This window comes from Podarcis melisellensis, assembly GCF_964234715.1.
Source record: "Podarcis melisellensis genome assembly, chromosome: 9".
NCBI lineage: Eukaryota > Metazoa > Chordata > Lepidosauria > Squamata > Lacertidae > Podarcis > Podarcis melisellensis.
This window is the reverse complement of record NC_138541.1, coordinates 59,607,560-59,633,859: the sequence shown is the minus strand read 5'-3', so window position 1 is coordinate 59,633,859 and position 26,300 is coordinate 59,607,560. Positions and strand designations below refer to the sequence as shown.

Sequence of the window (26,300 nt, the reverse complement as noted above, 5' to 3'; positions counted from 1 at the left end):
CCCTTTGTCCCCAGGTACCCAGCATAGCTGTCAACTTTCAGATTTGAAAATAAGGGATCAGCAGCCTCACCTGTCCCGGGGACAGTCTATGGGATATCTAACAATCCAGGATAGCAGTGGGAAACAGCGCTGGAATAAGGGAATTTCCCACAAAAAAAAGGGAAGCTTGACAGCTATGGTACTAAGGTTCTTTGTTGGTATGCTCCAACTCCTGCAAGTATTCAAGTAAGCCAGAAACAAGCAAGAGAGATTTTTCAAAATTGGCCTCAGAACTGATCAGCTAAGGAAACAAACCTCTTTTCATCCTTCGCTATTTTGTCGCTGTCAGAATAATATTGTAACGGTAAAACAAAAAGAGCAACAAACTCCTATTGTTTGGCTGTGAAACTTCAATTGTACAGTATAATTGACCCAGGATGAATGACAAAGCCACTTCACATGTGTCAAGGAAATCTGAATCTGCCATCAAGCACTCAGTTAACAGAGAGTTGCACTCAATTTGGCCTCTCTGTTGAGCACTTTGTGTTTGGAAATGTGTGTTGTATTCCCACTTTAGGTGTGATGCCATTTATGAAACGGCTGATAGCCTGAAGACTTTGAAATGAAACACTAACTACCTGCTTCATCGAGAAGAGAAACGTGTGGGTAATCCTGTTCAATAATATCTGAGAAGCAAGAAAACCTGATGCAAGATATTGAAAAGAAAACTGAATGCATCCGTGGTATGCTAGAATATGCAGTGCATCTTATTACTGGATTGTACTGATTTGGCTTGAACGTATATTAATAATAATCATAATCTTAGAAGCAGACCACCAACATTGAATGTCAACATTATTTTACACTTGAGATAACATCCTAATAAACATAGACACACTAAGCATATGAAGACTCTAATACTGATTGCTTATATGCTTTTAAAATGTTCTACATAACAGATGCCATTCTAAGCCCATGTGACTCTTTTAACATAAGCATATGAGAAACTCCATCTAAAGTGCTTGGTCAACTATATCTATGGCTACCAGCAGAATGTGGGCTTAAGTCAATTGCTGGGTAGATGATTGTATGTCAGTCAATTTATTGCAAGCAATAAACCTTCCTGATGGCAAGCTGGGAACCTCATCTCCATTCTCAAACTTGACCATAAAGTAGAACATAAGACAGCATTTCCTGTTACTGAAAAATTAGGCCACTGGTCTTCAACTGGTGGGTTGAGGGATGGGTTGAGATCAAGCTATGGGTCACAACAGCAGCACCATCAGAAAGATACATGGTGAAAAGAATTAAGAAACGGGACCTTAATTCTTGTTTCAGTTAAAAGCGGACCCCAGATAAAGAAAGGTTGCAGACTATTGCTAGGCAACTTGAAAAGAATCCTGAGATTTCCTGTCTTCACTTAAAAGGGGGAGAGAAGCTAAGTTTCTAGTTCTTATGGAAGTTTGGGACCTTCTGCACAACCGTATCTCCCATTTAAAAGTCTGATGCCAAGTACTTGATTGCATGGGGCTTGAAACTTCATCCTGAAAACCATTAAGCCCTTGGTTCAACAGAACTCCTCAAGGGTAATAGTTTAAAATGCACTCTGGCTTAAAATTATACGTGTATTTTTTCCTTCCAGTATACTGTGGGGACCAGAAATGTACTCCATCTAATGAACTTTATGGGCAGCAAACCAACATGATAAAACAAGATCACAGGGATATATGTAATGCACATATCACAGTATGTCACACAAGCATTTTGTTTCCCCTGCTTGTTCTCATACAGCTCATTAAACTAGCTCGGAACGGATACTGCTCTACATATTTTTCACATGTATTTTTCAGGAAGTGAAATTCTCCCCCCAAGGATTCTGACTCCTTCCTAACGCATGTAGCGAGCGTGAAATTGTGCAGCGTCAACATTTGGCATGTTTACTCAGAAATAAGCTTTTCAGTGCTTTCAGATTCACACAGAAAAGACAATGAGGAACTAAGTTAGTCCCTTGCCCAATGCAGAACTGGGACGGACTGGACGTTAAGGTGTCTTCCCATCCCCACGTGAAAGAGCACTTGTCAGACTCCTCATGGGCTTTCACAAGACCTTGAAGCAGGGTCAAAACCTGAACGCTGAGGACAGTATCCCATGTCGCAGCTCCACCGACACAATGAACTTCTGAGTACACAGCAGTTCTTTTTTCCCTCCGGTGTCCTCCAGGGAACCCCCTTGGAGCAGATATTTGGGGCACACAGGGAAGGGAACGGAAGCCCCAGCACCATTTGACAGCTTTCTGGGTCATGTGGCCAGCATGACTAAACCACTTCTGGTGCAATGGGACACCGTAACGGAAACGCCATTTACCTTCCCGCCACAGCGGTACCTATTTATCTACTTGCACTGGTGTGCTTTTGAACTGTTAGGTTGGCAGGAGCTGGGACAGAGCAAAGGGAGCTCACCACCATTGTGTGGATTCGAACCGCCGACCTTCCAATCAGCAAGCCCTAGAGACTCAGCGGTTTAGACCACAGCACCGCCCCCGCCCATGTCCTTTAACATCATGTGCACATGCATTCAAAAGCCTGGAACTAGACTAAACAGCAAGGCGCAGGCAGTCTTACTCATGTTCATTAATTCCAGCATGTCTAGCCTGAGTAAAACTTAGTTGAATCCCATCCAGTGTTTTCTGTTACTTAAGAATGGCTTTTGCTTTTGGTTTTCGAAAACAGAAATCCTGATATGCAGATTCCAGCCATGGATACATTGGCTGCCTTATAGAGGTCGTTCTGATGAGTTTGTAATTACAACATAATTCTTTAGCTTTTGTTTTTATTCTTTTTGGTGTTTAATTGGAGATTAATTGGTTCTATTCCATGGCATTTAAATAGTAGCTCCAGGAGAAGAAGGGGCAAATGGGGGGGAGGCAGTCATTAACTAGGTAGATGGAAGATTAGCACTGCAAATACAGTGGTACCTCGGGTTAAGTACTTAATTCGTTCCAGAGGTCTGTTCTTAATCTGAAACTGTTCTTAACCTGAAGCACCACTTTAGCTAATGGGGCCTCCAGCTGCTGCCGTGCCGCTGGAGCACGATTTCTGTTCTCACCCTGAAGCAAAGTTCTTAACCTGAGTTACTATTTCTGGGTTAGTGGAGTCTGTAACCTGAAGCATATGTAACCTGAAGCGTATGTAACCCGAGGTACCACTGTATGCATTTGTCTTTGTTATGGGTGGCAATTTATAGCCATTTATAGATCTACTAATACTGTCAGAACTGTTGTAAGCATATTTTGATATTGTTCAACATATTGCATACATTTTAAAACTTTTTTTCTGGTGTATTTCAATCTTGCATCAGGGTAATCTGTACAAAGTTCAAACTTTTTGCACTACACATTGCAGGACTCCCCTCCTCCTGCATTTGTCTCTGCTATGCTGAGCAGACAATGGTTGTGTGTGCTGAGAGCATTTTTTTGCCCAACAGACCAGAAAACCAACTAACTCCTGAAGGTCAGGGATTTTGTTTTAAGGCTCCTTGCAGCTTTGCAGAAAGCCATGAAAGACGTCTAGGCAAGAACACACACAGGAGTTTTCTCTGCGAGAAGCGAGTCCGCTGCTTGCCCAATATCCATCTCTCCAACTGGCAACCCCAGAAACACTGTACCAACACGTCTGCCTAGTTACGAGCAGTCGCTTTCTTGAAAGGGGAAGTTATGGACAAAGTAGCTTCTGGAAGGGAAGACAATAACAGCTTGCTGTCCTCCCAAATTGCTTATTGCTCTGCAAAAAAAAGGGGGGGGATCTCAACAGGATCTGTCAAGACAACCAAATACGCAAGGTGCTTCTGGTGGCCCAAGACCAGAGATGGCTTTGGGCACCTGCAACACAAATCACAGGTCCATAGGCTTCCATGAAATCGGAAATTGTAATTCCTGTGCAGCCACAGTCCCCAGGGAACGGCATCTCTCAATGGGGAGTACAGTGGTACCTTGGTTCTCAAACTTAATCCATTCCAAACGTCTATTCTAAAAACCAAAGTGTTCCAAAACCAAGGCGCCCTTTCCCCTAGAAAGTAATGCAAAATGGATTAATCCATTCCAGACTCTTAAAAACAACCGCCATTTTTAAAAAACCAGCAATTTAACATGAATTTTACTATTGAATGAGACCATTGATCCATAAAATGAAAGAAATAAACAATGAACTGCAGTGACACAATCAATCAATCAATCAATCAATCAATCAGTAGCTGAACTGGGTTCCACACAGCCACACACAAAAAGAGCCGCAAAAACAAGAACGCAAAATAAATAGCAAAAACAGACAGACATCGGCATAACACTCCAAATGGAAGTGTCGCACTCAAAACGGAAGCGTAACACTCAAAATGGAGCATGTTCAGCTTCCGAAAAAAGTTCACAAACTGGAACGCTTACTTCCAGGTTTGCAGTGCTTGGGTTCCAGGTTGTTTGAGTACCAAGGCATTTGAGAACCAAGGTACCACTGTATTTGGGAGCTAGCCACCTATCTTGGCAGGTCTGCAAATTCCAAGACCATGAAGACCACCAAAATCCCCCTACAAACTGGGGGAAAGGAAGGCACTGGAGCTCCTTAGTGTGTACTACCCATGCCCTGACTCTGTATTGTTTCTATATCATTTTAAAATAACGGTTCTATTTATTTTTAAAATGTTTTTTGGCTTTCCAATACTCCAGCTGCATTTGTGTGTGTTTGCACATAATCAGGAAACCATGTAAAATGCCCATTAAAAATTAGTTTATAAAAAGATCTGAGCCCTGCAAATAAATACAGAAGACTCGATGTTCTTGCCACCTCAGCATTCCCATTCCAACAGAAGTTTCTGCTTGTGTTCCGACCCTTTACCTTTACTGTATTTGCTCAGGTGTAACTGACTGGAACTTAGTAAACAAGGATGCAGATGATGACTAAACATGGGATAAAATCCACCTCACTTGTATCCTTAGCTTATCCCCCACTCAATCTAAGCAAGTTGCTAAGGCCATTTTCCCAATTCAGTTTCCCTTGCAACACAGAGAGTCAGGGGAGATGTCCATTCCCCCCCCCCCCCACGAAACTGTTCTTAACCTCAAGCACCACTTTAGCTAATGGGGCCTCCCGCTGCTGCCGTGCCGCTGGAGCACGATTTCTGTTCTCATCCTGAAGCAAAGTTCTTAACCTGAATCACTATTTCTGGGTAGCGGAGTCTATAGCCTGAAGCGTATGTAACCCGAGGTGCCACTGTATTTCAGAGCAAGTGCTCCTGAAATTTGAGACAGTGCTTGAGGATTAAATGATTAAAGATGGACATTTTGGAACGTAAATACCTCTGTCAACAAATGCAGAATGGAAAATAAAATAAAATGGAAAGCTCACTTTCCCCATTTTATTCCGATTGCTACTGTGTTAATTGTGCTTTTTCTCCAAGGAACTCAAATGTTCCACCCCACCAACATTTTCCCCCTCACAAAAGTCCCTGGAATTGGGTCGGGCTGGGAGAGGCTGCCTCGTCCCCCAACCAAGGTCACCCACTGAACTTAATGGCCTGAGTAGAACTCGTGTCTTCCTGGTCCTCGTCCAACACTCTACACATGACATATGGATTCTTGCTTTTGTGACTACCTCCAGGGCTGGGATTCCCCTCATCTGTCTCTCCATCCAACCTATATGGGGCCATTTCATTTGGGAGCAAGTTCAAGAAAGCCTAGTCACTCAAGGATTAAAATAGCCTCTTGGGGAACATGCAAGAGGGCAAGACAAGAATATACTTGGAAGAAAATGGGACTTACGTGTGAGTATGTAGGCGCTCCTATTTTTCTATAACAGTAGCATTAAAGTCTGAGGCTGCCAATCCTACATACCGTGATTTGGGAATAAGCCACACTGGGATTTACTTCCAAGTAAACATGCACTGTGTACCATCTCTCTTAATCTGCCAATTCTTATGGTGATCGGTTTTTGTAAAAGAAAAATGTCATCACATGACAATAGATAACATTGTCACCTCTCTTTTAGCTTCAAATTGAGGCCCTTGTGACCCAAGAGAAGCTATAAAACTTAGTACAGGGGTAGCAAGTGGCAGGCTTGTTAGATCTTCTTTGTTTTTTTACTAGAAACCCTAGAGTGATCAACCGCAGCCAGGTGTAAAATATATACAGTCAGAATTAAATGATTAAAGTGTGCTTCTGAGCATGTTCGGAGCCAAAGAATTTGTTTTTGGCTGGTACCAGAACTGAGCTTTCGGTCTTTTCCCACAAAAGACAGCATACTGTTCTGTTCTTTTCTTTTCTACTTTTCAGCAGCCTTATTTAGTTGGGAAAAGCCCTTCTGCCGTTGCAGATCACTTGCAAATTTCCCAGACATCTTCCAGTAAATCCTGATCTGTCTTCTGCCCACCGAGAACATGAGAACTGACCATTTAGGCACACAAACAACTACGTACTGTATTGCGAAGTGTATAAGACAAATGAAGCCCACCACATAGTTGTCCTAGCAAATGAGGAAAGATAAAGCACTACTACAGGGAGGCCCGTTTACAAAAGCTGCAAATTGGAGACTGCTCTTTTTGGTAAAGCCTTTCTTCAAAAAAAACCAAAAAAAAAAAAACCACGATTCAGGTACAGAGTCATTGGATTACAGTCATGCTGCTCTTTAGTCTTTAGGATACAGCGATTAGGAAGAGAACTGCTACCCTCAAAAGAATGGTTGAAATGTGTTTGTCCTTTATACACAAATAGCAATGGCGAGCGGCTCAAGACAATTTAATTCATATTCATATTAATGTTGTTTAGGAACTGTTGTATTCTGGCACTATCCATTTAGAGTAAATTGGAGAGCACATAGGCCCAACAGGTAAACGCGGCCACGATTCAAAAAGTATCCGTTGCTTTGAGAAAGATGGCACAATTGGTTTTTCTAGGCGACACAAAACTCTGGCACTTTTACGCCATGAAACAGCAGCGCACAGAAAAGCAAGCCCCTTTTGCATTGTTACATTTTGCAGTGTACAGAATAGCCCATTTGCCAACAAACGATACACTTTGCATTCCCCATGCGCAAAAAGTTGGTATGTGACTTTCTCAAGATATTCACAAAATGTGAAGTTTTGCGTGCAAGTGAGATTGGGGATCCCTATATAATTAACCTCTAATTGTATACTGTGTAGCTCCTAACTGCCAGTAAAATCCTCCATTTTTAACACTCTCTCTAAATACGAAACTATCCGTGTTTATGCTAGAACATGTTAACACACATGTCACTGTTCGAGGGGAAAGCCACAAGAGTAATCTAGCCTTCTTTCTAATATCTGTTTTACAAAGAAAACACTGAGCAGAACCTTGCAGAGAAAATCAGCCTCTAACATCCAAGTTGCAAATCACTGAATTGCACATTGTTAATGTTGCAAACCCTAAACTCATGGGTGATTTGACTGCTGCTGAGTCACATTGAAACCATTTCGTAACTAACATTGGGGTGGGTTTTTTTGTTTTTTGTTTAGTGCAAAACCACCCAAATCCATCCACAAACAGTCACTGAATGTTCAACTCCCTCAAGTCACGTATGGAAAAGAATTTTCCATGGGTGCTATTTAACAGAACTATTTGGGACCCGTTTCATTTTCATTCCACGTCATCACAAACGGTGCCCCTCTGCCGAAAGCCTCTTGGATAAGGAGAAGATGAAAAATATGAAACTGTACCTGGCAAGTACCTGGCGTTCGCCCTCTTTCGTGCAACTTCGCTCTCTCTCTGGCAATGGAATGCCCTTCAAATCTATGGCTGGCTGCTTTTGGTAAATGTTTTACAAGACACTAAACAACCTTCAGTTCCACCCTCCATGCAAACACCACTGAGAACAGGGTACAATGGTAACAAAGCACTTACATGTAGTATTCAGGTAACCACAGATGCAGCAAGGGCAGCAGATTCGAGATTTAATCCCCGGGGGGGCAGGGGGAGGGAAAAAACCCTCCATGGATATATCAGTCAAGACTATTCGTGTGTAATTGTGGGGCATAAATCGCAACAACCTTTCCCCTTATTGTTAACTTCTGATCTGTACTCAAGCCTAGGCGTGTTTAACTGGAAAAAACCCGACAAGGAACAGTTAGGAAAGGAACAGTATTCGATTTCAAAATAAATCTTTGGAACGAAACAGAGACATCTCATTGACAGCTGCATTTTTTTATAAAAGAAGAAGAAAAGCAGATGATACGTAGCACGTTGAACGCAAGGAAAGGAAAAAGAGGAAAAGCAGAGAACCACAAAACTGTCCCATGCAACATGAATGGATATAAACACACATATGGACTTACCTTTCAAGCAGCAAAAGTCTACCTCCCTCCATTCCTGCTTTTCGCCATCTACCAAAAGTTAAAGTTCTACTAGCCCCAAACCAGAGTTTTTGCATTCCATTCAAGTTAACAATTACAGAAGGATGAGAGCAGGAACTGGCACTAACACAGTGAAAGCATTTGAGCGGACAAGGTACTCCCCAGCAGTTACCAAAACGAACAGACCTTTCTAAATCCGGGAATTGCGCAAGACTTGAAAATAAGGCTGAGAGAGAGAGAGAGAGAGAGAGAGAGAGAGAGAGAGAGAGAGAATAATTCCCTCGTAAATTAATTGCAATTGTCGAGTACACAGAGATTGGCGTTAGAACAGTGAAGAATAGGAATGAAACATGGCAAGCCGAAAAGCAGATAGGAAATCACAGCAAATGAACATGCAGATCTCAGCTCATTGCCAGAGGCAGGCCAGGGATCGACATGCCCAAATCCCAAACTAGAGCCTATGTTCTCGAGCCAGAGGAAAGCCTGGAAATGCCGCAGGTAGGCGTTCCTGCTCTGTTGACCACGTAAGGTCAGAAGGCCAGGACTGGTCAGTCTGGACTGTCCGGGCTTCATGTTGCCTTAGGGCTCTGAGCACACCCACTCTCAGGTAGCTTCTTCTTCTTTGGCGATCAATCCTAGCCGAGTAAGATTGTCTTCCATGAACACGGTTTTAACAGTGAGTCCGTAAGTGACAATGAAGGACAGTTCTGGAGCCACACATCCTTCCACAGTGGGGACATAGGTTTCCGGGTGGGAGTTGATCATGGTGAGGGTTTGCCAAGCGTGCCTTCCTCTTAGCATGTTTCTCCCTTTTGTCCTGAGTTCAAGTGTCTTCAAAGCCCATGACACCTTTGGTAAAAGGTGTTCTCCAATTGGAGCGTTCACAGGCCAGTGTTTCCCAATTGTTGGTGTTTATGCTACATTTTGTTAGATTTGCCTTGAGAGAGTCTTTAAACCTCTTTTGTTGACCACCAGCATTACACTTTCAATTTTTAAGTTCGGAATAGAGTAGTTGCTTTGGACTAATCCAAATAATCAGGCATCCGAACAGCATGACCAGTCCAACAAAGTGGATGTTGAAGAATTAATGCTCTGACACTGGTGGTCTTTGCTTCTTCTGGTACGCTGGCATTAGTTTGCCTGTCTTCCCAAGTGATGTGTAACATTTTTTGGAGACACCATTGATGGGATCTTTTGAGGAGTTAGCGTTTATAAGTGATCCATGTTTCACAAGCGTACAGTAAGGTTGGTAGTACAATAGCTTTGTAAACAAGCATTTTGGTTTCCCTGCAACTCTCCCAGTCCTCTGCGGCTTCAACCCACCCATTCCCAGGTAACTCCCTAGCCTAAGTCCAAGCCTCAGACCCTCTCCACTACAGATATACATATAGTTGCTTTTATAGCAAGGAACCCGAAAGCAAGGGAACATTACACATTTACAGTCTTCATGTATCTTTACTATGAGGCATGAAGACACCCTAGAGTGCAGCAACTGCCAGTTTGCAAGCTTGAGAAAGTGTGCATGGCTGCCATACGTTTGGAATTTCCCAGACATAGCCGGGATTCATCTGTCAAAAATGACATCTGGGCAGATTTTTTTAAAATCGGTTAAAATATGGGCATATTAAAAAATAATTTTAAAAAAGCTTTAGAACTTCTACTTTTTTGGAGATTTTTTGCAAAAGAAAAGAAAAAAGCTTGACAGTTGGTTCATACCTTCAGAACACTCATGATGTATTTTCAAGTTCAAAGTCAAACTCAAGTTGCACCCATTTTCAAGATGGCTGGAAGCAAGGCCTTTCCAACAGCGTATATATTATTTAGACAGGCTCCCAGAATTCTTCGATGGAAGCCATAACCATTTAAAGCAGCATCTTAAGTTAGGGTTGGCATACACCCAGAATTTCCCAGACATACCAGGAATACTGTAGTCGGAAGCAGTGCTGGGCGAAAATGGGGGAAATGTCTGGAAAGTTCCGGACGAATGGCAACCATGTTGGCAGTGCCATTTTTGCCTATTTTCCTTTAAAATAGCTTTAAAACCTTTTCTCTTTGCAATTTTGGCAAAAAAGCTCAACAACTTTTGTGCCCAGATTTCCGCTTTCTGAAAACATGGCAACCCCATTTAAGTGTGTTGTGTGAACGTTGAATGACGTTCAACAAGATATGTTATGGTAAATATATCTTGAAACTCAATATTTGACCATATTTACTTGGAAGCAATAGGACATATTGCAAAGCTTTAGATTGTTACAAGTGTCTCTCCATCTTCTTTTGAGCTTATATCTCCCCATCTCTCCAAAAATATGGTTGCCATACATAAAGAGACAAAACAGTTGTCCAGGCAAAATGACACGCCCAGTGTGTTGCAAAGTTCTCCATTATCATACGGACACAAATAACTAAAAAGCATTTTTGTTATTTGCATGCCAATGGCAGAGAGTACTCTGACCCCCATGACACAGCCTCAGAGACCAACCTCAGTCAATAGTGCGTAGATATTTCAAGGGCAGCTTGGCACGCCAATGTTTATTCATTGCCGAAAAAAGATGCGGAGTCGCCTTGCAGTGTTTGGGATATTGTCATGAGCCATGAGTCGGCTTCACCTGCTGAGCAGCAGCCTGAAGGAGTAGAAGGTGAAGGAACTCCACCTGCTGCTGATCAGCCTTCTTGCTCCTGATGAGAACCAGTTAGCTCCAGCTTTCTTAAGCAGGGTTTCCAGTCTCAGTCAATTTCTGGAAACAACATTCGTCAGTCCTGACCAGACCTTGCTGCTTCTTGCTTCTCATGATTTTGGACCCTTGGCTTTCTTGACCCCCCGGATCATCTGACTACATGAACTGAGATACTCCTGACCTTAGGACTGTGCTGAATCTTGCATATGGACTTTGCCTCCAAGCAAGTACCCCCTGAGACTTGGCTGGTGGGCTGGCTTCTTTCTCCACTGAGCTCTGCTGTGGCTGGCAGCACAGGGCTACGACCGATATCCTGCGATAACTCAGTATTGAAAGCTTGATATAACCCCAGAATAGTGTGCCCCCTGGTGTTGTGGTGAAACAGCCATGAAAATCTGAAAAGTCCCCACACTTAATGGAAGTGGCTTTTTCAAACAAATGCAGATAAATCAGGAAACAGTGGTGGAATTGAAGCACATATAAAAAAACGCTGCCAAAATGCTTTTAAAAAAATGTTTTGAAAAATACTTTGGATTTACCATAGCTCACTGTCGCCATCTAGTGGCACATTGTGTATTGCACTTTGCAACACACTTAAAACGTTTTATTTGCAGCTGTGTTGCTGAGCCAAGTGACTAAGCAAGAAATAAGGTTAAATGTGCACTTTAATGTTGTTTTGATTTCTTTGGGGATCATCTTCAATTGCATGCTTTTGAGTCCAGATGTATATTTTCTACCTCTTGGGACACATGTGCTTTTCACCTCCTCAAAAAACTTTTGCTCAGTGTGACTACTGTTTAAATGCAAAGCATTTCGAACGGGACGCATTCAACATGGAATTCCAGTGTCTTGGTGCTGGAAGAGGATTTTCACACCAAACTCATCTAACCAAGCCACCCTGAAAGGAATAGGAATTGACTGCGATGATTCTCCAGTAATCATAATGAAGCGAGGTCAAAAATGAAAATAAAATTACAGCCATAAACATTGCCATGTCATGTGCCTTTGCTATACTCTGGTCTCCGTCCCTGCCAAACACCCCACTGGGTCCCAGGATCAGGACCTCTTTGGGCTTGAGTTCCAACAGATCCTTTTTTTGCTGTTGCAACAATCTTCCAGTTTTTGACTGGCTGCCGATCCTATAAACAGCTCCTGGGTCGGCTCAGGTCAACACTACCCCTGGACTTTGTGTCTCCTCCACCCTGACTTGAGTTGTTGTTTTTCTACTGAAGCCTTCAGAGCTCTCCAAGCTGTCCGCTCTCGTGTTCCCCTGCATGGTTTTTGTGTCAGTGGCCTTCACAATTGCAGATAAAAGGGCAGCTCTTGCCTATAAGATTACAGAAGTTGTGTCTGAGTTTTAGGGCTGAGACAGCCTCTACCCGGTTGCTGGAGATTGGTTCCTTCTGCCCCGTCAACCAAGTCCTTGACAGGAAAACCTCTAGCCAATGATCAGTAATAGCCAGTTTTTTCTTGGATAAGGTTTGAATAAGATACGGCAGATTTTCCCCGCCTCCCCAAAAAAGAAGTTACAGGTAAGACGTACCTTGAAATCTGGCTGTGGAGGCAAAGGGGGTTGCAAACATATTTGGGACATTTGGGTCTGGGCTCCCAGTAGTGAAATGTGAAAACAAAAGTCAGCTTGCTTAAAGCAGCAAAAGTAAGAAAAGGTGTAGATGACTCTTCTCAAGTTCCATGAGCATTATGACCACTGGGTACGATGCTTTTGGCAGTGACTCTCTCTCTCCCCCACTTTGGTTTAAATTTCCTCCACCTTTTACAGATCCTACCCAGCACAGCGAAAACCAAAAGCAGGGAATTAAATCCAAACCTGGATAGCAAAGTAAAACGTTAGCCTTCTCTAAGGTAAAGGTAAAGGGACCCCTGACCATTAGGTCCAGTCGTGACCGACTCTGGGGTTGTGGTGCTGACCTGGAAAGCTGTCTGTGAATGCTGTTCCTCTGCCTGAAAGCAAGATGAGCGCCACAACCCCATAATCACCTTTGATTGGACTTAACCATCCAGGGGGTCCTTTACCTTTTTACCTAAGCATCGTTTATATATTCAACCACACAAAAATGTACTTGTGAATGTGTTACCCCCCCTCTTCCTGTTTTTAAAAGCCTGTGTGCACCACAAAAAATACAGCAAGCCCATTGTATCAGTTTAAATAGACAATCTCAAAAGTGTTCACCTTGGGGAAAGGAGTAAGTGGAGTTTGTTGCCATAATACTGCCCAAACTAGAAACAACACTGTTACTGTGCCCTTTGTGCCTCCCAGGCAAGCTGGGCTTGGCAAGCTATAAACTCTCCTGAAAACTGAAAGGTGTTCTCCCCTCACCCATCCCCAAGTTCCTTTACTTCCAGGTTGCAATCTTCCAATAAGGAACTGCTGCTCTAAATGTGCCCCCCCCCCCAATGGCAATATGGTGCAACACCGCAGCACATGTCGGAACCGGTTGGACAGCTTCAAGGAAGGAGATATTGTGAAATGAACTTTTCTGCAGCCGCCAGATATGTGAAGATCAAACTGCAGGACAGCAACTGTCGAGAGAGAACCTAGATTTTTGAATTAGATTCTGATACTTCCTTTGAGCGCGACCATTAAAATATGCTAGAGGAGTGAATGCAAACAGATACTTCACATTTTAAATATTTCGCCGTCGCAGGAGCTTGAATCATCGAAGTCGGAAGGGACCACAAGGGTCATCTAGTCCAACCCCCTGTAATGCAAGAATATCTTTGCCCAATGTGGGACTCGAACCCACAACCCTGAGATTCAGAGGCTCATGCTCTACCAACTGTGCTAGGAATATTCCCTTAAGAGAGAAGACTCTGTGGGTTAAACCACAGAGCCTAGGACTTGCCGATCAGAAGGTCAGCGGTTCAAATCCCTGTGACAGGGTGAGCTCCTGTTGCTCTGTCCCAGCTCCTGCCAACCTAGCAGTTCAAAAGCACGCCAGTGAAAGTAGATAAATAGGTACCACTGTGGCAGGAAGGTAAACGGCGTTTCTGTGTGCTCTGGTTTCTGTCACGGTGTCCCTTTGCACCAGAAGCGGTTTAGTCATGCTGGCCACATGACCCAGAAAGCTGTCTGTGAAAGCTGTCCCTCTGCCTGCAAGCAAGATGAGCACCACAACCCCATAGTCGCCTTTGATTGGACTTAACCGTCCAGGGGTCCTTTACCTTTTTACCTTTAAAATATATAGGAGAAAGCCAGAGGTGCACTTGGGAATACCATTGTGGCACAGACAAAAGCTTACTAAGTTTTTATTTATAGTGAGTACTCCAGATCATGCCCCCAGAATCTTCTGCCACACATTTTGGGTGCTTCCAGGAGACATGTTTATTGAGCATTCCTCCTGACTTGTTTGCAAGAAGGCTAGACACCATTGCCTCAAAGCAAGTGCTATCTATCTACAATTCCCAGTGTATTCCCCAATCTCTCTCCTTATCACAAAAAAAGTTCGATCTTCTGGGCGAAACGAGTTTGTTGCGCAAGAGCTTGTTGTCCCAACCAACTGTAATTGCACAGTCTGAATTTCCTGGTATAGGTATGTGATTGATTGAATCCCACCCCAAAATAGTGACAGTCTGGAAGCCATGCTTGGGTGTCAATGACAAGCTTTCAGGGATTCCTAAATAGATAAGGAAAGGGTGTTTGGATAGGCTCGGCTTTAAGAACAATCAGAATGGAACATGCATGAATTGCCAAGAGGATTTTCGCTGGAAGCAGAAAGGAAGAATTGGGAATTTAAAAATGGATTTCTAAAATTTGCCGAATCCAGATGATATAGGTTGCTCAGACAGAATGAAAAAAATTGCTTCCCCCACAATTGTAATATTCATCCCAATAGGTTTATCTACAACCTTGCCTTTTGGGAATACATGGTTATTTCCACACTCTCTTTTTATTAACTTGGGACTGAATGATGCCTAATGTGTGCATTGCTTGTTAATGCTCCAGCGTAGCTATTAAAAGTTGCCGTAGGTTATGAAAAAGTGCACCCCCTTTTATAACTAAGGCTCCTGGCTGTCCTGTAAAAGTTTCAAAGTGGGCAAAATTAGAGTCTTTACAAGAATGCAATTAACAGCCAATGAAAAAGGAATAGAACGAGTTTTAATAGATTGGGATGTAGTTTTGCAAAGTTGTGGCTGTCTATCGTTCAGTTATATAGAGCACTCTTGTGTATGGAGCTCATAGCTACCTTGTTAGCTAGAGTTTGAAAAGATATGTGTAGTGTATTAGGATGAATTGTCAGTCTAGCATTCTTGGCAAAATCACTTTAACAACTTCAAAAGCACTACACAAAAGAAAACTTGAAAATCCTTCACAGAGATATTAAACCACCTAATGTTCCTCTGGACAGAAAGAGAAATATTAAACTCTATGATTTCAGAATTGTTGACTTACTTGTAGTTTCCATTTCCAAGACCAGAGATACCACTATATGGCAGAAGGGAGGATACATTGCAAGACATTTAGACAGTGGTGTGGATCTGAGCTTAGGGAATATGTTGTATGAGCTGGCCACAGGATGGCTCTCCCATCCCACATGTATTTTGTGGTTTTATATCATGATTTTATTCTGTGAACTGCCCTGAGACCCCCCAGGTATAGGGTGGTATATCAATAATAATAATAATAATAATAATAATAATAATAATAATAATAATAATAATAATTGATGCTCTACAGCTATGTCAAATTTCTAATGCAAGTGCTGGGAGCAACCAAGATGAGCAGACATGGTTGAGATTCTGCCACCAGTCTGAATACAACCTCATTTAATTTTGATACCCCGATGTGCAGAAAGTGCGACTAGACCCCACCGATTTAGAAAGTGTAACCTGGAAACAGCAAATTCCTTAGATACCTAAAGGTTACATGCTAGCTGTTCTTTGTCCAACATTTGTAATTCTCTCGTACCACAATGTTGCCTGCCTCAGCAAGTTGTCATAACTTAACCACGGGAGAAAAGAAATATTTCTGTTTTGAAGATTAACACTTTAGGGGGTAGAGTTTTTGCGCCTGTGTGTTTTGCAAGGATGCATGAAAGGTTCAGCTGAACCAAAGGGGATGCACCTAACTCTGCCTGCTAGGTGAAAACTCTTTAAAAAAAGAAGTTTTGGTCCGCTGGAGATTAGCAAAGCCAGGGATTGCAGAGGTCTGGTGCATCTCTCTCCTTCTAAAAGGGCCTCTTCTACCCATTATGTTAAAAGCGTGGTCACATTGAATATGTCTTAAACATATGTGTGCAAATAGCAGCTGCTGGGGGGCACGACTGGGATGGGTGTGGCAGAATCGGAAGAATCTTTATTTGCACCAGTCCCTAGCCCTAGCAATAAAATAAAATACAATGTGCTGAAGATAGAGGTAAAAACTTAACTATGGAAAATGCACTCCGGAGGTTTAATCAATAATCAAAAATTAGATCTTGTTCTGGTTACCCCTACTAATTTTTTTGCAGTTTTTGCTGTTGCCTGGTTCTGCCAGAAGAAAGGACACAGTAGCAATGGCTGAGTGATCTGGCATGGACAGTAGTAAAGGTAAAGGGTAAAGGGACCCCTGACTATTCATGACCGACTCTGGGGTTGCGGCGCTCATCTCACTTTATTGGCCGAGGGAGCTGGCGTACAGCTTCCGGGTCATGTGGCCAGCATGACTAAGCTGCTTCTGGCAAACCAGAGCAGCGCACGGAAACGCCATTTACCTTCCCGCCGGAGCAGTACCTATTTATCTACTTGCACTTTGACGTGCTTTCTAACTGCTAGGTTGGCAGGAGCAGAGATCGAGCAACCGGAGCTCACCCCGTGACGGGGATTCGAACTGCCGACCTTCTGATCGGCAAGTCCTAGGCTCAGTGGTTTAACCCACAGTGCCACCTGCATCCCTATGGACAGTAGTAGAGAAGTAATAATACAGTGGTACCTCAGGTTACATATGCTTCAGGTTACATACGCTTCAGGTTACAGACTCTGCTAACCCAGAAATAGTACCTTGGGTTAAGAACTTTGCTTCAGGATGAGAACAGAAATTGTGCTCCGGAGGCGCAGCAGCAGCGGGAGGCTCCATTAGCTAAAGTGGTGCTTCAGCTTAAGAACAGTTTCAGGTTAAGAACGGACCTCCGGAACGAATTAAGTCCTTAACCCGAGGTACCACTGTAACCTCACTCCTCAAATCTTTATAAAAAGTGCAAGCTAGAAGCAAATGAGCTACCGATTCAATGCTGCCATCTCCACATGGACATAAGCATTTTCCCAGTGAGATTTTTGGAAATCGACCCTCAAGTACACCCGAAGGCAGCATATTCAATCTCACATAAGTGAAAGTGCGTCAGTATTTGGGAATGGTTAAATTTTGCAAATAGGGTGCCAATGTATCAAAATGACCGGGTGGAATTGGTGTGGCATATGCTAGAGTTGCCACGGTGGAACTGAGATGGCCTGAGACAGGTTCCTGGGCCTGAGGTCTGGCAACCGTAAGACAGACTTGCAGAAGAGACCAAAACATTGTTTGCTTCTTTGCTGAATAAAAGGGAGCCTTCCTCCTCCCCCCGCCCAGGAGAACAATGCGGACTCTTTTTGCTGTTTATTAAGAGAGGCTCTGCCCAGAGCAGCCTTATTAAAAACTTTCCATGCAAAAGGGAAAGCTGAAGACCAATAAAAGCACCGGGTAAGAGGGTGTATCACATGTGCCTATCAAATATGCCACAAAACCGGTTCTTAATTCTATAGCAAGAAACCCAAGGTATCAGTTACACTTATGAGTCGTGGCTTAGAGTCATTTAATATCATGTTCTTTTTTAAAAATATATAAAATGAAATGAAATGGATAGAGCCTAGGGTTGACAACTTTGGGTTTTAAAACCTTTGACACCTGAGGTGAAGTGCGTCTGAGAATGGGCAGAAGCTGCCTTAATACAGCGACAGACTTTTCTGGACCACCAGCTCTGTATTTTCTACACTAATTGACACTGGTTCTTCAAGGATTTTCACAACAGACTTTAGGGGGCTGAAGCTGGGTCCTGAGATATCTACTGAGCTTTCTACCCTCTGGCAACTCCAAGTACTAAGCTCCCACACTGTTGTTGTTGTTGTTTATATACCGCATAGGGCGTAGGATGTAAATCGGATCAACAAAGGCCTGGTTAAAACAGAGCGTTTTTGCCTGCGCCTAAAGGTGTATAATGAAGGCACCAGGCAAACTTCCCTGAGGAGAGCATTCCACAGACGGGGAGCCACTGCAGAGAAGGCCCCGTTCTCGTGTTGCCACCCTCCGGACCTCTTGAGGAGGCGGCTTATGAATAAGGGCCTCAGAAGATGATCTTAGGGTCCGGGTAGGTTCATATGGAAAGAGGTGGTCCTTGAAGTATTGCAGTCCTGAGCCGTTTAAGGCTTTATAGGTCAAAACCAGCACTTTGAATTGGGCCCGGAAACTAACTGGTAGCCAGTGCAGTCGGACCAGTATCGGTGTAATATGCTCAAACTGTCTTGCTCCGGTGAGCAACCTGGCCACTGAAGCTGAAGTTTCTGATCTGCCTTCAGAGGCAGCCCTATGTATAATGCATTACTCGGAGTGATTGTGATTGACAGCTAAGAGTAGTCAGGTTGGCAGTAAAGGATGTGACTGTCGGTGGTTGGGGTGGTTGATAGATTTTATGTCTTGTGAATTCCACTATGAAGTAACCTGGCTGGAACAGAAGCCCCATTTCATGCATCCACAAGTCTCTCCAGTCGGAAAACGTGAGGTGTGCCTTTGCCACCTTGTCAAGGTAAGCAGCTCTGAGCTGTCAATCATAATCACTCCGAGTAAACAGGACCGGAGCTTAGTACTTGGAGTTCATTTAAACACATGTTCTAAATCACATCACTCTTGCAATCTAAAGCTTCCCAATTATCGCAGATAATTGCAATGCAAAAACAATGACACACCCTTTTCTATACCCAAGGTGTTTTAGAAGCCTGTCTGTTATCCCGAGTCGAGCAACAAACCCTTCTAACAACTAGCTCTTCCACTTAGTAACAAAGAAAAGGGATCAATATTGGGTGCAGGGACACACACTGAGAAATCCTCAGGTCCAAATCTGGAAGTGGCTACTGTCTGGAAGTGGCTAGGAATGCAATTCCTCTCTGCTGATGGATTAGAGTTTTGTTAGGCCATGGAAACCCTCTGGCTCCCATAGAAGCCCTGCTATACTTTAGAAAAAAGGTAAAGAACCCCTGGATGGTTAAGTCCAGTCAAAGGCGACTGGGGTTGCAGCGCTCATCTAGCTTTTTAGGCCGAGGGAGCAGATGTTTGTCCACAGACAGCTTTCTGGGTCATGTGGCCAGCATGACTAAACAGCTTCTGGCGCAACCGAACACCGTGACAGAAACCAGAGTGCATGGAAATGCCATTTATCTCCCGACCTGAGTGGTACCTATTTATCTACTTGCACTGGTGTGCTTTCGAACTGCTAGGTTGGCAGCAGCTGGGATAGAACTTAACACCGCATCACCCGCATTCCACAGCATCACCCGCATTCCATTGGGCCTGAAAGGAAGATAAGCGCTGCAAACCCATAGTGGCCTTTGACTGGACCTAACCATCCAGGGGTCCTCTACCTTTTACCTATACTTTAGAAACCTGTGACAGTCCCACCTGTAGCAGCAAGTGGCCTCTGATCGACTGGATCCATTTTCACTTTGTTCCCAGAGGGGTGTTGCAAATGGTGGATTGTCCACCACTTTAAGACAATAAGAAAAGCCCTTCTGGATTGGACCAATGGCCCGTATAGGCTGGCATCCTGTTCTCAATAGTAGTCTACCAGAAGCCTATGGGAAGCCCCTATAGGTGACCCCCCTATTCTCCCCACTGGTGACTCCACTTAACCGATAAACAGAAGCATACTGCCACTGACAAGGGAAGGCAGGACATGTGGGAAATTGTTCCTAGTTAGTGTGTGAAAGAGTTAAAACCATCAAGTTCTGTTCCTAAACTTGGCAAGGCCACGCCCTTGCTTCCACCAGAGAGGAAGTGAAGCTCCTTCTTTTCCTTTCTCTCTCTTCGCACCAGGACAGACGTGTCTGAACTTGCTTAAAATTCAGACACTTTATTTATTTATTTATTTATTTATTTATTTATTTATTTATTGAATTTATATACCACCCTATACCCGGGGGTCTCAGGGCTGTTCCCAGAATAAAATCAAGATATAAAACCAGAAAACCATATATTTGAAACTATATGATGTATTCTGCACCCAGGAGCAATTGACCTGTGCTCTCCTTGCTGCTGCATAAAATAACACATGAAACAGACCTTTGGATTTAGTAAGGAAAGCATTTTAAACTTACTTAACAGTGCGTGGTAAGTTCATTACTGGGGGGGGGGGCAAGTGTTTTGAGACAGACCAAATGGGATATGCAAAATGGAACTTATATTCCATGCTTTGTTGCTGGTTAACATGGAGGGTGTTTTGAACTCTCCTGGAACTCTCCTACTGGAAGGTGTGCAAAGCCCTGCATTTTGAATCCAGGTATCCAGCCAATTCACGCACACAAGAGTCAGATTGATCCCCCCTCCACAGGACATAGGCATATTGGCTAGTAGTCACCTCAATACCCCCCTTCACCATTTAGGAATTTATTCATCATCACCACTGTACACTGTTTTTGTAACTGCAAAGCAATTCTTACTTTACTAACTCATAGGTAGACTTGCTTATGTTATGTTATATGTGGAGATTGAGTTGGCAATCAATCTATCTTCAGGTTTTTGCTTTTTGATCTCCAGTTAATTTTGGTATCCATTCCAGCGCCACATCCTTGCTGTCACAATTTGTTTCATCTTCCTAGCGATGAGTGTTAAATTGGATTTGCAGTACTCCCTAATTTAATGGATTATCTCCCAGGAACGTTCCTCTCATTGTTATACCTATGCTTCAGGCAGTGGCAAATTTCGACGCCCAACCTTGGTTCAAACGTGAGTTGTCAGACGTAGGAAAACAAAGTCAGAAGAAAGCAAACCAGATTTTTGGAAGATACCTGGAGAGTTGTACAGTACTGAGAACATGCGAGTTGTCAATGCTGTGTTTCATAAAGTGGCTTTTTGTGAGTGTAAGCAGAACTACTGGGCTTTGAAAGGACCGCCACAACTTTTTAAGAGAAAAAAAGTGCATGGCGTAGTATTGGGTTCAACATTCAGCTGCTTGGAGATAATTCACATTTGAACAATCACATTTGATGGGTTTAATAGATTGCAAGCTTTCCAGATCCCTAGAACTCTTAATCAGGCTAGATGGCAAACAAAGTAACGGAAGGGAAGAGCAAAACAGTCGCATGATTGGGAAGATGAGATAAGTCTGCATCTTGTAAGGGTCTGAAGATGGGATTTTGAGAGCGGTAGCCAGGTTTGTTTGTTCCTGGTGGAGACTAACAAAATAGTCTTGAGGTACCTTCAAGGCTAGAAAACCCATTATGGTATAAATAATGGGCTACAGTACAGCTTCATCAGATGCATGAAATGTTATTCTGAGTGAGATGATGATGGATAGCTAGATAGATAGATAGATAGATAGATAGATAGATAGATAGATGATAGATAGATAGATAGATAGATAGATAGATAGATAGATAGATAGATAGATGATAGATAGATAGATAGATAGATGATAGATAGATATAGACAGACAGATAGATAGATGTAAAAAAAGATAAAAGTACCCCTGGACGGTTAAGTCCAGTCAAAGATAGCTATGGGGTTGCAGCACTCATCTTGCTTTCAGGCCAAGGCAGCCGGTGTTTGTCCACAGACAGCTTTCTGGGTCATGCGGCCAGCATGACTAAACCACTTCTGGTACAACGGGACACCGTAACAAGTGCCAGAGTGCATGGAAATGCCATTTACCTTCCCGCCACAGCGGTACCTATTTATCTACTTGCACTGGTGTGCTTTCAAACTACCAGGTTGGCAGAAGCTGGGACAGAACAACAGGAGCTCACCCCATCGTGGGGATTTGAACCACCAACCTTTTGGCAAGCCCAAGAGACTCAGTGGTTTAGACCACAGCGCCACCTGCATCCCGATAGATAGATAGATAGATAGATAGATAGACAGACAGACAGACAGACAGACAGATGAAAGATAGCTAAATGGGTGGTGTTAACAGTGAAGAGAAGGAAATGAAATACAGAAAAGTCCCTGGTAACACAATGCATTTTGTCTTAGGTAAGTCAATTAACACATTTAGTGTGATTAAAACCCATTGTGCCTATTCAGTCCAGCACTGAACTTCTTGATGCTATGAGCTGAAATCCGAACGGTGAATGTTAATGGCTTACCCATGCCAGGATGTCTGTGTTATCAATAACTTCTTTGCATGAATGGTCACAGTTTAATAAAGGTGATTAACACCAGGCAGAGGCGACGAGTTCCACCCAACATTGGGAAGGCTCATTGTGCAAAGGTGACATCATATATGTGACACAACACACGTGTGATGTCATGTGTGTTGGGAAGGGGCTGTGAGGCCTGCCAAGGTCCTCTGCCACCACAGGGAGGCCCACCAAGGTCCAGCCCCCTCACGATTGAGGAAACTCAGCCCCATCCCTTTACACTTTGGGGGGCTGAGCTCTGTCTTCAGCCCCATAGAGTTGGCAACTATGTCTAGGGTTGAGCATTTTTAAGGAAAACACCAAAAAAACAACACACTGTCTTTGAAATCCCTACCTATGTCTTTGAAATCCCTACCTATGTCACCAGCTGAACTTTCCTGCCTTTCATTTCCTTCTTACCTCACTGTTTCCCCTCCCCTCCCCTTGTATTATTGATTGATTAAATCTGTATATATGTACCTGTAACTCTGCCTAAAATACACCATGAAACAGATGAAGTAGACTGTAGTCCATGAAACCTTATTTTAGGGTTGTTTTCCAGCTAAGATACTCAGAATGGACCATTGAAATTAATAGACATACTTAGACATTAACAAAGGGATGCAGGTGGTGCTGTGGTCTAAACTACTGAACTTCTTGGGCTTGCTGATCAGAAGGTCGGTGGTTCGAATTCCCGTGACAGGGTTAGTGGCGTTGCTCGGTCCCAGCTCCTGCCAACCTAGCAGTTCGAAAGCATGCCAAACAGTGCAAGTAGATAAATAGGTACCACTCCAACGGGAAGTTGCATTTCTGTGCGCTGTTCTGGCTTTGGTGTTCCGTTGCGCCAGAAGCAGCTTAGTCATGCTGGCCACATGACCCGGAAAAACTGTCTGCGGACAAACGCCGGCTCCCTCGGCCTGTAAAGCAAGATGAGTGCCGCAACCCCAGAGTCTGCGACTGGACTGAACTGTCAGGGGTCCTTTACCTTTACCTTTATAGACATTAACATGAATTTCAACAGATCTGTTTTGAGGAGGACAGTCATTGGATGCAACCCATATCTGCTGAGATGTCACAAAACTCTTGGTTGTTTAAGATGTAACGTTAGAGTAGGTAGCAGTCATTAAAATGAAACTCTGCAAGTGCTTTTGAGGTTTCGAGTTACACTTTGGCGAAGAAAATGGCTCATCCTTGGAAATATACAGACAGACTGGTTTGCCTCCACCCTCAGGCAAAACAGGCAGATTCCTTGGTAGGTGAAAAACCAGGGAAAACCTCATTTGAATGTCTGCAGCTTCTGGCCACATACCATCTTAAGACTCTTGCAAGATGCAGACGTGTATCTTTACCGCAAACTAGCTCTCCCTGGTCTCCACTCCACTCTGTTTATCCTTTAGCTTTATGCATATTTCTGGGGAACATTAAACCTTGAGCATTATTTTGTGACTTTATGTTGGGCTTATATAGGTATAGATTCTGGCACTTTTCTTATGGGTCAACACATCTACAATGAATTTTAAGTTTAAAAGGCTTTATGGTGGATTTTAATATTTTCCATTTACTGGGGGCATAATACACTTCCTTGTTTTGCCTTTGGTGAGGTGATGGGGGTGCTCTTCTAAAAGTTAAATTAGCTGCTATTAGGGTTCCCATATTTGAAAAAGGAAACTACTGAAACTGTGGACCTTTTTTTTAAAAAAAAAAAACTCCCAAGTTGTTGAGGTTTTTTTTTTTCTGTGACAAAACACCCATAACTGATGTGTACAGGCAGCTGGCACAAAATCACCAATTTATGCATGCACGTTTGTCCAATACAGTGGTATCTTGGTTTACAACCATAATCCGTTCCAGAGGTCCGGTTGTAAACCAAAACAGGTTGTAACCCAAGGTGCGCTTTCGCCAATGGGGCCTCCCCCCAAAAAAATTGGTTGTAATTTTTTAAAAAAGGGACACGCCCTTCCGGGTTTGACGTGATTGTAATCCAAAACAGCTGTAATCCAATGCAGTTGCAAACCAAAGTACCACTGTACTAGCAAATAGGATTCAACCTAGCCTGCAGTTGTCTCTATTCCTGCTTACTGAGAGGTGCCTGAGGGGAATGGAATTTAAAAAGAAATGCCTAAAGGTTTGTTCACATCGAATACCGCCCCCCCTCCCACTGCAACAATTTGTTGCCCACTTTTCAGGAAAAACTGGGTTAGCAGTTTATAGCTCTCCATGATTCCAGTTCTACAGCCTTTGACATGAAGATCCTAAGAGAAAGTGCCATAAAATGGATATGAGTGAAGAAGATGTCTTACAGGTTTTTCTGTAGGTTTTTAAAGTAAATATTTTACATGCATGTCTACTATACTTGCAGTATCTTTAAAAAAACCAAAACACACACATACAAGCACCGTGCTTGCTTTGGGAAACTGTAGCCAGGATTATAGACTTCTATGTTTAATTAAACCAGTTATAGCTGGCATTGGAAGTTTTCAATTCCAGAACAGAAAGGTAAGAGAATACTTTTGCTGGAAATTAATTAAGTTGTCAAAGCAAGAATTCCTACAATGGAATCCTAGGCTACCCTTGTTTCAAAGCTAATATCTAAATCAAGTAGTATATTTTTCAAAACAAATCTCTTTACTTAATACTTCTGGTATCACACATTTACATGCAGAACATAAAATGTTCCCTTTGGGAAGCATTCCAGAGTTGTCCAAACAACTTTGGATTAGTCACTTACTCTAATGGCAATTTAAGTTTGAGAGGACTGCAGGCTGCCTGCCAATTTATTTCCCCACCCCCTTTTGCAAACCAGAAACAGGAATTTCTCTACCCTGGTGGGAATGTTGTGAACATGCTAAAATATCTGAAAATTCACAAGCACTCCTGTTACGATGATGGGAGGTGCCTGTCTGTCTATATAATAAAAAAGTAAGAACGTCACCATGCAGCATTAGAAGATCTGGAGTGCCTTATCAACAAAGCTGAATTTACATGAAATCTGAGCAAGGTAGGGAAGCAAAAGCAATGGCTGGTTGCACAATAGCAGGGACCAGAGAGTAGGAGTGAGAAAAAAGAAACACCGAGAGGGGGAAAGTGGGATGGTTTAAAACAATAGCAGGAAAACAGAGGTTTTGAACGATGGCAAAGGTTGGGGTAAAGTACGATGGAATATTTGAGGGGTCTGCATCCTTCGTCTTCACAGAATGGGACAGAGATGAAGACATGAAAACAGGGCTGATCTGCTTGTGAGGGGAGGGGAAAACAGAGTGAAGCTGAAAATGGGGGTGCAAAGGGGTTTTCAGAAAAGGAGGGATCAAGAAACACTGGATTGGAGTGGAGATGAAAGCCAGGGTTTTTCAGAATAGGAGGGCATCATTGGTCAAAAGGTGAAAAGGATGCCTAGTATTTGCACAGTACGGGAGGAAGGAGATGCAGGCAGTGGCGTAGCGTGGGTTGTCAGCACCCGGGGCAAGGCTAGTAATTTGCACCCCCTAATCCGTGGATTTGCGCCCCCTAACCCTAACCCTCAGGTGTTGCGGCCGGCCCCCCCTGCACCCCCCATGCTACGCCACTGGATGCAGGATGTCTCCATGGAGGGGGGTTGGGTTTGCAAGTTTGGAGTTGCACAACAGGAGGGGGATAAAGAGTGATGGACATGGGGGTGAAGGAGAAAACAGAAGAGAGGGGTGGCTTAAAAATGAGATTGGGAAGGTGAAAAGTGAGTTTAGTAGTTGAATGGGGAAGAAAGGGGACACCTTGGAAATTAATTGGGAGGTTAATGGGGGGAGTCTTCTTCTTCTGTGTCAATCCCTCGTAGCCAAGTAAGATTGTCTTCTGTGAGCACAGTCTTAACAGTAAGTATGTGATTGTGGAGGCCAATTCTGGATCCACACATCCTTCCACAGTGGGGACATAGGCTTCCAGGCAGGAGTTGATCACGGTGAGGGTTTG

The 26,300-nt window shown here is 43.3% G+C and overlaps 1 protein-coding gene across 10 annotated transcripts in view; it reads right to left on the bottom strand.

Annotated features, from left to right (window-relative positions):
• Window positions 1-26,300, bottom strand: part of RBM47 (RNA binding motif protein 47) — an 83,262-nt gene that overhangs the window by 36,180 nt on the left and 20,782 nt on the right. For 2 of the 10 annotated variants that reach the window (XM_081924512.1, XM_081924510.1), the window contains exon 1: window positions 8,311-8,508. The exons of 5 other annotated variants lie outside the window; for them this stretch is intronic. The gene's annotated coding sequence lies outside the window, so the exon portion shown is untranslated. 3 more of the 10 variants (XM_081924515.1, XM_081924514.1, XM_081924513.1) reach the window with 3 other exon arrangements.